A 12,436-nucleotide genomic window follows, 5' to 3' on the forward strand; every position below is an offset into this window, starting at 1 on the left:
TTAGCAGCCTACCTGGAATATTTTTGTACCCTAGACAAATTACTTAGAGCAGTCCAGACAAGATCTTCTAGTGTAACGGAAAACAAACCTGACTGTATATTGGATCTGTTCCTTCAGCTCTAACCTTTGTGGTCTGTGGCCTGTACTTAGTCCTGGGGCTCTGTACCTTTGTAAAAAGATGTTGCCTTTAGCCTGAAAGACTTTCCTGGTGGCTCAGATGGTAAAGCGTCTGTCTACAATGTGGGAGACCTGGGTTCAATCTCTGGGTTGGGAAGATCCCCTGGAGAAGGAAATGGCAATCCACTCCAGTACTGTTGCCTGGAAAATCCCATGGACAGAGGAGCCTGGTAGGCTATAGTCCATGCGGGTCACAAAGAGTCAGACACAACTGAGCTACTTCACTTTTACTTTAGCCTGAAATACACACAATAGCCTATTCTCAAGGCTCTGACCTTTAAAGGTCACTTTTCCATATAGAGATAAAAGGCTGCAGAACGGAGAATAACATTTTTTCTTGTTGGAGACTTACTGCAATGTTGTGACCTGACCTACCTGGACAGCTGCAAGAACCAAGGACTCACACACCAAGAAGTTTGCGGCAACCAGCTACACTCCCTCCACTTTGGGCATAAAAGAAGCCTGAATTCTAACTTGGGTTAAGATGGTTCTTTGAAGGTTGCACCAACACCTGCAGTTGAGCATGGACTGGTGTGTCCTTGGGCTTAGAGAATGGGACCTTCGGCTTACAAGCGGGAACCTCTCAGTCACGAATGGGGAAAGATGATTTAAAAATAGGTGGTGCTGAGAAGAGAAGGAAGATTTTTGTTCAGAAGGGTGTCCAGTGCCAAACTGAAAGGAAGACAAGCACAGGACTGGGCCAAATCTCCGTGATCTGTTTAGGGGAAAGACAAACAAGTCAGGCTGTTGGATTCTCTTACACAGATGCCAAAAAGAACAAAGACCTCACCTGGGGGGAGGAGACGTCGACAGAATACTTGGATGATCCCAAGAAGTACATACCTGGAACAAAAATGATCTTTGCTGGCATTAAGAAGAAGGGGGAAAGGGCAGACTTGAAGCTTATCTCAAAAGAGCTACTAGTGAGTAATAGTTGGCCACTACCTTATTTATTACAAACCAGAAATGTCTCAGGACTCTATCTGAGCCACCAGGGAAGCCCCTTTTTATGTGTACCGTATTTAAATGGATCTCATAAACTAGAATTCAGATCATGAAGGGCTGATGGAATATTTCTGTTGGGCAGTCCTGATTTAAATAAGATTTGCTTGTGGCTAAATGAACAAGGTCAGTTTTTAAAATGTTGATAGTAATTCCAGTTCAACAAGTACTATCACTGTTTTCCCCATCTAAAGAGACGATCGAACTTGAATAAGGACTGTTAAATTTTTTCGGGAGATGGTGAATGCTTTCTCAAAACCTATAGGAGATTGGTTTTATATTTAGATTTTCTGTAACTGGTTATGTTAATATATTTAAATACTAAGAAGATCCCTTCGCTATCTCATAGAGCAGAGCAAGATTCATCTGTGTTTAGTTTGTTAAGGCAAGGGCTAAAGATACACTAACAAGGCCCACTTTATCTTTGTGATCTTAACTGTACCAATGTAATTAAAATTCTCTATCTAAAATATTGCCTTTTACTTAATGAAAGGCATTTTAGTGTGGTTTGTGTATAGCATCAAATAAAGAATATTTAGCACTTCCTACGTTTTGATCTTTAAGATCAGATGCTTTTAAAAACCACTTGACAAGATCTGTTAGTACACTTTGCTTGTGTGTTCTTTACAAAGTCAGACTAAGTTATAATTCAGGATTTTCTCTCAAACAGGCATTCAGAAATGCAACTGTAGAACTACTGAGTGACTGGTAATAGTGCTTTTGTCAACTCATTAGAAGCGTGAAAGTAGAGGAGCTATATCATTAGCACAGGTTTGTAAAATAGATGATCATAAGGCTTAAGAATTAAAAACAAAATCACAGATTAAAAAAAAAAAAAGTTGGTTCTTTGGGATGCTAACTGAATTGCTACCACCTACTCAGTCTGCTGGTTTTCCACATAAAGTTGCTAATTCTTTGCCCCAACAACTCGTCTCTCAATTTATTGTCCTGTTATGAAACAGGTTTGGAGTTGATAACACTAAAACTATTCAAATGTTTGAGATTTGGGCTAATCCATTTATAATTGTGGATCCTGGATTTGTTGTGAGGCTATTGCTATCTATAATTCTCTTTTGAGAAAAAAAAATCCATTACTCTACTGCTATTAGAATCACTAAAAAGTGCTTACTTAGATGAGTGAAGCAGTTAATCCAAATTCAAAAGAAGGAAATTTGGTTGTGGCATTTGTGAGAATATGCTTGGAGGGGAGCTGAATCTGAAACAGGGGCAAAGTTGATGACAATAAACCTGATGGAAAACAGCCTATTTTGCCTCTTTACTATTTCATGTAAAAAGCCCTATTTGAAAATATCTAGTTCAATTAAGGTACAATTTAGAATCTGAGAAGAGGTTTGAAGGTTGTTGGATTCTCAGACTAAGGATCAGAAGAGAGGGAGAGAAAGAGAGAGAGAGGAAAACAAGGGGAAATAAAATAAATAATGGGCCACTGGACAAAAATTTGGCTTCATGGAACATTCAAATATATATAGAGGCAAAGTATTTTTGCTGACATGTACACAATATGCCCTTCTTTGAAACCATGCAATATGAACAGGTGTCAAGAAGAGGTAAACGGAGAAAGAATCTTGGTTTGACTGAACTCAGAGGGATCCCTGACATCACCTCACCAACCACCGCATCCTACAGCCAAAGACAGTGAAGCCCGAAGAGCTTTGGGGAGTTGCCCTGCTGAGGCTGTTTCCTCCGTGCTTCACTTCTTTTGAAATGCAACACACTAATAACATCAACAGAGCTTCCCAGGTGGCGCTAGTATAAAGAATTCGCCTGCCAATGCAGAGACATAAGAGACGTGGGTTCAGTCCCTGGGTTGGGAAGATCCCCTGGAGGAGGGCATGGCAACCCATCCCAGTATTCTTGCCTGGAGAATCCCATGGACAGAGGAGCCTGGTGGGATACAGTCCATGGGGTCGCAAAGAGTCGGACACGACTGAAGCGACTTAGCATACAGCACAATGATGTCAACAGTTCATAGAATCTCTCCATGACTAAAAGGAAGAACAGAAGGAAGGGAAGAAGGAAAAAGGGAAGATCCCTGTTCAACGAGGGAGTCATTCTTCCCATGGCCCAGTCCAGAGCCCCTTAAACACACTTTTCTTAAATTTCAAACTGCCTCTTCCTTGCCCCTCTTACTCTGAGTTATCTTTGCTAATATCACTAATTCCTGAAGTTCTGTGCGCAATTAAAAATGAAATGAACGTGAGGCTAGAATGTAAGGAAATTTTAAAAACAGCACATAATATATCCATATCAAAGAAGAATAAATCGACTGTTTAAATTTTAATCCCAATAAATCTATTGTCTTACCAAAAAAAAAAAAAAAAAAGCCCAGCACCATTTAGTAAGGTGTATATGTAAGTGTTAGTTGCTCAGTCGTGTCTAACTTTTTGTGACTTCATGGACTGTAGACTGGCAGGCTCCTGTGTCCATGGAATTCTCCAGGCTAAATACTGTAGTGGGTTGCCATTTCCTTTTCCAGGTGATCTTCCAGACCCAGCAATTGAACCCAGGCCTCCTGCATTGCAGGCAGATTCTTTACCATCTGTTAACTTAATAAAAGATGCTCCATGACCTAAATGTCCCAAATATTAATTAGCCAGAGGATGGGTGCCTGTAAACTTGGAAGAAAGATTTAGAAGTCTTGAGTTTTATCTTTAAATGTGTTTAACCTTGGGCCTGTGATTGTACTTTTGTTGCAGCTTCTCAGTCCATAAAAAGAATAATAAAATCACCTGCTGAAGTTACCTCAAAGAAATGTTCTGATAATTAATGAATTGATGATGGCTTACACATGTGAGATGGAAGGCAGTGTATAAAAATGTATGTCTTTGTTGTTGTAATTACTGTTACTGCTCATACATGGGGAGCAGATATGTGCACTGGCAGTATATCATTCACAGCTAAAGACCAATCTGCCCAAGAAAAATAATGAGTACTTTTATGAACTGTGACTTCTTTTGCACTTTATTTTCAAAGTTCATTATTTTAGTGAGATACCCAGGTGGTGCTAGTGGTAAAGAACCCGCCTGCCAATGCAGGAGATGTAAAAGACACGTGTTTGATCCCTGGGTCAGGAAGATCCTTTGAAGGAGGAAATGGCGATGCTTTCCAATATTCTTGCCCAGAGAATGCCCATGGACAGAGCAGCCTGGCGGGCTACAGTCCGTAGGGTTGCATAGAGTTCTACACAACTGAAGCGACTTAGCACGCACATCCAAACTTGAATAATTGGTGCAAAAGAACATTTTCAGAACTTGATTTCTCAAGGAGGGGATATGAACTACGTGGAATGTTCTCAGTAACAAGCAGTCTGACTTTCATAGCATCTATTGGATCTCAGTCTCCATTGTAAAATCCAGTTGTAGGACTAGATAATCTTTGAGTTTTCTGCTAGCTCTGAGAGTTTACAATTCTACCACTCCAAAATCCTCCAAGGCCGATCCTGCAGCTGATCAAAAACAGAAGCCCAGATGCAGCCATCATCTCCAGTTGGAGAAAGTGTTAGTCACTCAGTTGTGTCCGACTCTTTGTGACCCTATGAACTATAGCCCACCACACTCCTCTGTCCATGGAATTCTCCAAGCAAGAATACTGGAATAGGTAGCCATTCCCTTCTCTAGGGGATCTTCCCGACCCAGGGATTGAACCTGGGTCTCCTGCAATTGCAGGCAGATTCTTCACTGTGAGCCACCAGGGAAGCCCCAGTTGGGGAAGGTTGGCTACAAAATTGAGGTATACAGTGGAGAGGCTTACAGAGAGGTCTCTAGAGTCAGAGCTGGACTGGAATTCTTGATCTGTGACTTCATACTAGCTTGTGGGCAGGTTTCCTCACCAGACAAAGGAGCTCAAATAGTACTTCCTTCAGTGGGTCATTGAGAAGGATGAGTGCAAGGATTAAGAGAGCACCCGCTATGTAGGAAATGCTCCATCCACGTCAGGTCCTATCACTGAGCTCTAGACAGAAGTCCTCAGCGTGAATGTCAGCCCTGAGGCACTCAGGAACGTTCATTAAGCACCTGTTCTGCTCCTACTATGCTGCTCACCACCCAGTAAATGCTCATGAACAAGTAAAGGTTTTTTTTTTTTATTTCCAAGAAAAGTTTGAATGACTTTATGAATTCAAGTCATTGTTCTAGTTATTAGAAACTGTTGCGGTTGTTCAGTCACTAAGTCATGCCTGACTCTTTGTCATCCCATGGACAGCAGCATGCCAGGCTTCCCTGTCCTTCACCATCTCCTGGAGTTAGGGACTGTAGTGGACCCAAATATGAAGAAAGCATATTTCACATCTGGGGGCCCGTGGCTACCCCAGATGTAATAAAAATACTTTAAGTGAGGAGAACAGATTGGCTGGAATCAGACTAGGAGGAAGAGTGGGTACTGTTTGCCTTTCTGGGCTGACCAGCTGCCCGCCCCGACACAAGATGAGGAAAATTTCACATTGTGTCTTGTCTTTGTAGAAGTGGTGCCCCATCTCCGGAAACATTCAGATCCTCTCTCTCTTTGCCTCCTCGAAGCCACTACTCAGGACAAGAGCTAGTCCCAGCCAGCGGTTGCTTCTGCCAAGGATTCTGAATATTAGGTTGCTGTTAGGTAATAAGGCAAGCAGCTTTATTAGGTTATTACCTTATTAGGTAATAAGGCAAGGGGTAGGGGAGGCTTCCCAGGTGGCACTAGTGGTAAAGAACCTGCCTGCCAATGTAGGAGACATGAGACATGAGTTCGATTCCTGGGTCAGGAAGATCCCCTGGAGGAAGGCAGGGCAACCCACTCCAGTATTCTTGCCTGGAGAATCCCATGGACAGAGGAGCTTGGTGGGCCATAGTCCATGGGGTCATAAAGAATTGGATACGACTGAGCCACTAACACTTTCATACTTTCAAGGCGAAGAGGAGCTGGTTGAATTCATTCATGGTTATGAGAGGTGGTCAGCAGCTCCATAATTTTACGATTATTTCTACTAAAAGAACATTCTTGTGTGTCTTGCCTCATGGCTCTCTGGAGCGGCCCAGGTTTCTGAACTCTTCTTCAAATCTGGTCCTTAGCCCTCCTATCGATGTTGTGAGCCTCTGCTCCCTTCCAATCCATTTCCTATTACAATTAATTAAAAAAATAATAAGACTGCTGGGTCTCCTGCCATCCTATCAGTAGTTCCTTATGGCAAACCATCACTACCATCACTGATGAAAGCACGTTAACCCTGACACATGATTGAATATGGATTAGATATTGATTTCATGGTATTGCTAATTTTCTGAAGTGTTTTGTATGATTTGGGGATCATGTAGGATGGGGTCCTCAACCCCCCGGGCTGCAGACTGTTAGGAACTGGGCGGCTCAGCAGGAAGTGAACCAAGGAAGCTAGTGGAGCTTCATCGATGCTCCCCATTGCTCCCTATTGCTCTCATTACTGTCTGAACCATTGTCTTCCACGAAACTTGTTGGTCTCTGGTGCCAAAAATATTGGGAGCCATTGGTGTAGGAGAACGTATTTATTCCTAAGAAATGCATGCTGAAGGTTCATGAAACCTGAAATTGAGTCTCAAGTGGTTAGCAAAAAACCTACTACACAAAATATATTATGTATAGGTATATATGTTTATGTGTGTACATTTAAATACATTATCTATCTATCTAGGGTTCATTGCTTAGTCATGTCTAACTCTTTGTGACCCTATGGACATAGCCCTCTAGGCTCCTCTTTCCATGGGAGTCTCCAGGCAAGAACACTGGAGTGGGTAGCAATTCCGTTATCCAGGGAATCTTCCCCACCGAGGAATGGAACCTGGGTCTCCTGCATTGCAGGCAGATTCTTTGCTGTCTGAACCATGTATCTACCTAACTGTTGGGCAAATTGGTAAAGTGGTTACAATTGATAGATCTAAGTGAAGGATATGTATTCATTGTATTTTTTTAAATATTTCTATAAGTTTGAGAAATTTGAAAATAAAAATTAAAGGTAAAATAAAATAACTGTATGTTATGAAATGAGAAACGTCTTTATGCTTATGTGCAGTCGTTAGGATGGATAAACAATTCCATTCCCCTTCCCACACCGAGGTGATAAAGTATTAGTTATGTTAGGGTTGTGTCACTTTGCACTGTGTCTTCTTTCTAGCAGCACATATATAGATGGGTTCCAGAGAGCTGCATCATGGATTGGAGAAGGAACTTTCCCTGTTAGGGTAGTGGTGGTGTTAGTCACTCAGTCCTACCTGACTCTTTGCAACTACATGGATCCTGCCGGGCTCCTCTGTCCATGGGATTCTCCAGGCAAGAATACTGGAGTGGGTTGCCATTCCTTTCTCTATGATATCTTCCCAACCTGGATCGAACCCAGGTCTCCTGCATCACAGGCATATTCTTTACTATCTGAGCCACCAGAAAAGCGCCCCCTATGTTAAGGGTAGGGTTAATACTCAGGTCAGCTCTCTGACCCAGTGCAGAGGAGTAAGACCCAGAGATCAGCTTTCTTGTATTGTATCATAAATGAATGTTGTTGGAGTATATGATTTTCACAGATATATAAAAAGCCTTGTATACCTCAAAATCTAACAGGCTTATAAAATGTGAAACCAGAGTATCTGTCCTTCAGGAGAAAGGAGATATAGAGAGATCGCAGTAGAATATACCAGAGGTTCCAGGGACCTTAAAGAAGCCAGGGAACCAGCACTCACCTTATGAATGATGAAGGATTTTGGAGGGGATGGGAAAATACCTTTGTATAAGGTTTCTTAATATCACACTTCTCAAACTGAGAGCTATATACCTGGGGGGTTAGGAAGTGCATTTAGATTAAAAATAAACTAATACAAATGTAGTGAAATAGTAAACATCAGAGCTTATAATCCATAAGTGTTGTTCTATGAAACCTTTTTTTTATACATACATATGTGTATGTATGCTCTGAATTGTACTCCCTTCTTTCTGTGGGTTGTTGTCAAAATATGCAAAAGTCATTGCTGATATCTTCTACAATGACCCAGAATATGAAAAAAAGTTTGTATTATAAAATTACTCTCTTGTCCCCAAAATGACAATGGATGCAGTTTAGTAGCTGCTGCTGCTGCCATTTTTTCTTTTTTCTCCTTCCATTTTAAATATAATTTGCTTTTGTTCAACAGGGAGTTAATGGATGTAAGTTTTCTTTTATGAGACAATGGTTTTCTTTTCAAAGCTTGTTTTTATTTAATTTAGAAAAAAACTACAAATTTTAATTGAAGTATATAAAAGATGTAAATGAAGGGAGAGACTGCTCCATGTTCTTGCATGCAAAGACTAAATTGCATTTCAAGTCTATTGCAAACTGGATTTTCATTCCTTCATGGGTAAACTTCACTTTTTAGTTTTGTTCTACTAATGTTAATGTTTGCTTGTTACATTTAAAATGTCCAAGATATGTAGTTATTTCTTTTCTATGACATCCTTTCAAATCTTTCTGAGGATGTTAATTTATTATAAAATTAATATTTTGTTTGCCTAATTTGCTATATTTCCTCAGGTGTTCATTCTTTTTTGTTGTTGTTGAATTTGGTGCTTTGTTAAAGTAGTTGTTCTTGTTTAGTCACCAAATCATGTCTGACTGTTTGTGACCCCATAGTCTGTAGCCTGCCAGACTCTCTGTCTTTGGGATTTCCCAGGTAAAAATACTGAAGTAGGTTGCCATTTCCTTCTCCAGGAGATGTTCCCGAACCAGGAATTGAACCTGCATCTTCTGTATTGGTAGGCAGATTTTTTATTGCTGGGCTACTGAGGAAGCCCTTATTACTGTAGTGCTTAATACTTGGTAATATTTGGTTTCCTGATGATCTTTGTATTGAAAATTTCTGGCCACCTGTCAGTTATACCTAATGCTGTGGAGAGACATGAGAGTGAATAGGAAAAGTCTTGCCGGCAGGAGAAATCTTACTTTAGCTTCTCTAAGTCTGGAAGCTTACAGGGCCCGTGTGTGTGTGTGTGTGTGTGTGTGTGTGTGTGTGCACGCATGCCTGCACGTGCGCATAAGTCGCTCAGTTTTATCCAGCTCTTTTTGACCCCATGAACTGTAGCCCTCCAGGTTCTCTATCCATGGGATTCTCCAGGCAAGAATATTGGAGTGGGTTGCCATGCCCTCCTCCAGGGGATCTTCCCAACCCAGGGATCAAATCCAGGTCTCCTGCTTTGCAGGCAGCTTCTTTACCGTCTGAACCACCAGGGAAGCCCTCCAGGGCCCATGGGGATATGTAAATCACAGATCTCGCCTCTCCAGCATTAGTGTCCACACTCAAGGTTCTTCCCACAAGTAAATGCCCAGCTCTCCAAATAGCCAACTCCTTCTGGAACCTCCTAATTTTCCACCCTCTGTGTATGCTGCTCGTGAGATCCATTGCCTTTCACCTGGGAGCTCTTCTGGGACTGCTCCCAGCAGGAAGCTTTGTTTTCCTCTGATGGATTAATCCATAGTGCTGACCCTTAGGGCTCTTGATCAGCTTTCTGGTCCACTTAGAGCACTCTTGTTTTCCAAGACTATGTTAATTAATTGCTGATATTGATCAGGTTTAAAGTTTGCTCCAGCTCCAAAAACATAAACTATGACGTCAAGCATATATTTTCTGACCCTGTCTTTTAACTATTGCTAAAGTTTAATATTAACTTTTCATATCTTAAATTACTACCTCTCCCAAAGTGGGTAAACAGTATGTCCATTATCACTCCTCTCATTTTTAGTAAAGCAATAAAATGCTTTTAGTACTCTTTTAGCAAAGCAATTTAGGTTTTTTGCTTAGAAAAAGTAAGAGAGAGCAATCCTAAGCATAAAGAATTATCTTTTTCCTGTGGAATTATTTATATTATTGGTATAGGCTGGCTCACAGTTTATGCTTCATATATAAATAAATATATATATATATATCACCAAGTGAAGTGGAAAATTTCAACTCCAGCACATTGATGCATCTTTATGATAGGTGTCATTTTACTTTCCACTGGAATATCAGGGCAGACACCTAAATGAAGTCCTTATCAAACTTTCCGTCTGCCCCCCAGTACAAAGAAAGAAAGACTTGAATAAATAGGGTCAAAAGACAAAAAAAAGCCTGTCTCCTGAAGGTTCAGCTTACTTGGAGTGGAGCTTGTTGCTGCCATCTTTGTATTTCTGCAGTCTCCTTGCATCTTAGGTTAGTTGTACAAATTACAATCCATGTCTCATGCAAGGACAAGGGCAAAAGAACCTTCTAGGGTAGTTATTGAAGAAAAGACTGTTTCTCACACTAAAAGAAATGCTGACCTAGAATCAGACAAAAACTGTGTTAATAGGAGACCTTTACCCTTAATAAATCAGTAAGATCAATTGATCAGCTAATCAACAAGATCAACAATTGTGCACTTCCCAAAAGTGAATAGGGGACTCCTTTAAGTTTCAACAGGCCTAATTTCAAGAAATAAGAGAAAACAAGGAGGCCAGAGAAACTACCAAGAAATCCTGCAGTGGTTACCTGGGAGTCATTACAAGAGGGATTTGGGGATATTTGTGTTCATTTGTGCTGGCACAGTGGATGAATTGGGTCTGCTTTTTTTCTCGGCAGCCTTATATAACAGTTATACTTTTTTCAGGTTGAATGGAGTTCACAGTGGTTCTTAACCTCATTCTCTTCTGGCTAAAATTATGACTCATTTTATATATGTAATTGCCTTGCAATTCATTTTTTCCTGGAGCTAAAGGGAGGGAAGGAGGGGAAAAGAGAGGGGATGGCAAGTCCTTCAGAATAAATTTGAAAGATGGGGTGAAAGATACTAATGCTGGCAAAGAATCACAGTTCTATCCACTTCATTTTCTGAAACTCAGCCTCCCTCCTTTTGCTTGGAATATTGTTTTCATTCTGTCTTAGTTTAAAAGTCATCTCTCGGCAACCTCTCCTGTCCCTCCAGACTGAACATATCCTTAATTTTCTGTCTTATCTTTCTTCATATGCTCCTACTGGGCCTTAAGGTCACAAGGAACAGTGTCCTTGTTTTGCTCACAAGTGGTACTGCCAAGATGTCACAGGATGCCTGGTGCGTCCTGGGTTCTCAATAAACATTTGCTGAATGAAAGTTTGATCTTTTCCCACCATCTACGTGCTCAGTTGTGCCTGATTCTTTGCAACCCTATGGACTGTAGCAGGGTCCTCTGTCCATGGAGTTTTTCAGGCAACAATAATAGAGTAGATTGCCATTTCCTACTACACAGGATCTCCACAACCCATGGATCTAATCTGGGTCTCTTGAGTCTCCTTGCATTGGCAGGCAGATTCTTTACCAACTGTGCGCCCTGGGAAACACCTCCCCCACTCCACAACCATCTACACTGAAGTTCTAACTGGGTGTGGGAGTCTGAGGGGTTGGGAAAAGTGGAGCTTCCCTAGAAACCTCAGTGAAATATTTCCCCTTGTCCTCTTGCCTGTTTCAGTTTTCTTTTTCATTCACCCACGCTTCCCTGATAGCTCAGTTGGTAAAGAATCTGCCTGCAATGCAGGAGACCCTGGTTTGATGCCTGGGTTGGGAAGATCCCCTGGAGAAGGGATAGGCTACCCACTCCAGTTTTCTTGGGCTTCCCTTGTGGCTCAGCTGGTAAAGAATCCACCTGCAATGTGGGAGACCTGGGTTTGATCCCTGGGTTGGGAAGACCCCCTGGAGAAAGGAATGGCTACCCACTCTAGTATTCTGGCCTGGAGAATTCCATGGACCATGCAGTCCATGGGGTCACAAAGACACACACACATTCCTATCTCAAGCTTGGTATAAAAAGTGCTAAATAGGACTTCAATATTTTCTGGAGACATTGTGTCTTGTTATTATCTGTCTGAATATCTTCTAGACCCCACATTAGATGCTTTGTTAAAAATACTAAGATCTCAGTTATAAAGCCTCTTGGATAAACTGGTTATAAATTAGAAATGAAATGTTAATGATGTTGTATGAGTTCAAACTGTTATATGGCTGTCATTGCTAGAAGTCATTTCTTAGGAAATCAAATCTGTGACTTGAAAGAAATGTATTTAATTATAGCATAGGGGTACAACTAGCTTTCGAAACAGAATTTGTCACTCTGATTATCTAATGTTATAAAATGAGGCATCATTGCCACAACATGTTTAAGATTGAGGGGAAATAAACATGATGTGAAGCAATTTAACCTAAAGTATTAATTAAATGTAATTTAATAAGAAAGAATGTTCAAAAAATTTTAACAATTACTTCAAATGCTAGAAAATACTAGCAA

General features: G+C 40.9%; 1 pseudogene; it reads left to right on the forward strand.

Annotated features, from left to right (window-relative positions):
- The first annotated feature begins 694 nt into the window (after positions 1 to 694).
- On the forward strand, positions 695 to 1,108 carry LOC102411727 (annotated as a pseudogene).
- The last annotated feature ends 11,328 nt before the right edge of the window (positions 1,109 to 12,436 follow it).

This window comes from Bubalus bubalis, chromosome 2 (genome assembly GCF_019923935.1).
Source record: "Bubalus bubalis isolate 160015118507 breed Murrah chromosome 2, NDDB_SH_1, whole genome shotgun sequence".
Taxonomy (NCBI): domain Eukaryota; kingdom Metazoa; phylum Chordata; class Mammalia; order Artiodactyla; family Bovidae; genus Bubalus; species Bubalus bubalis.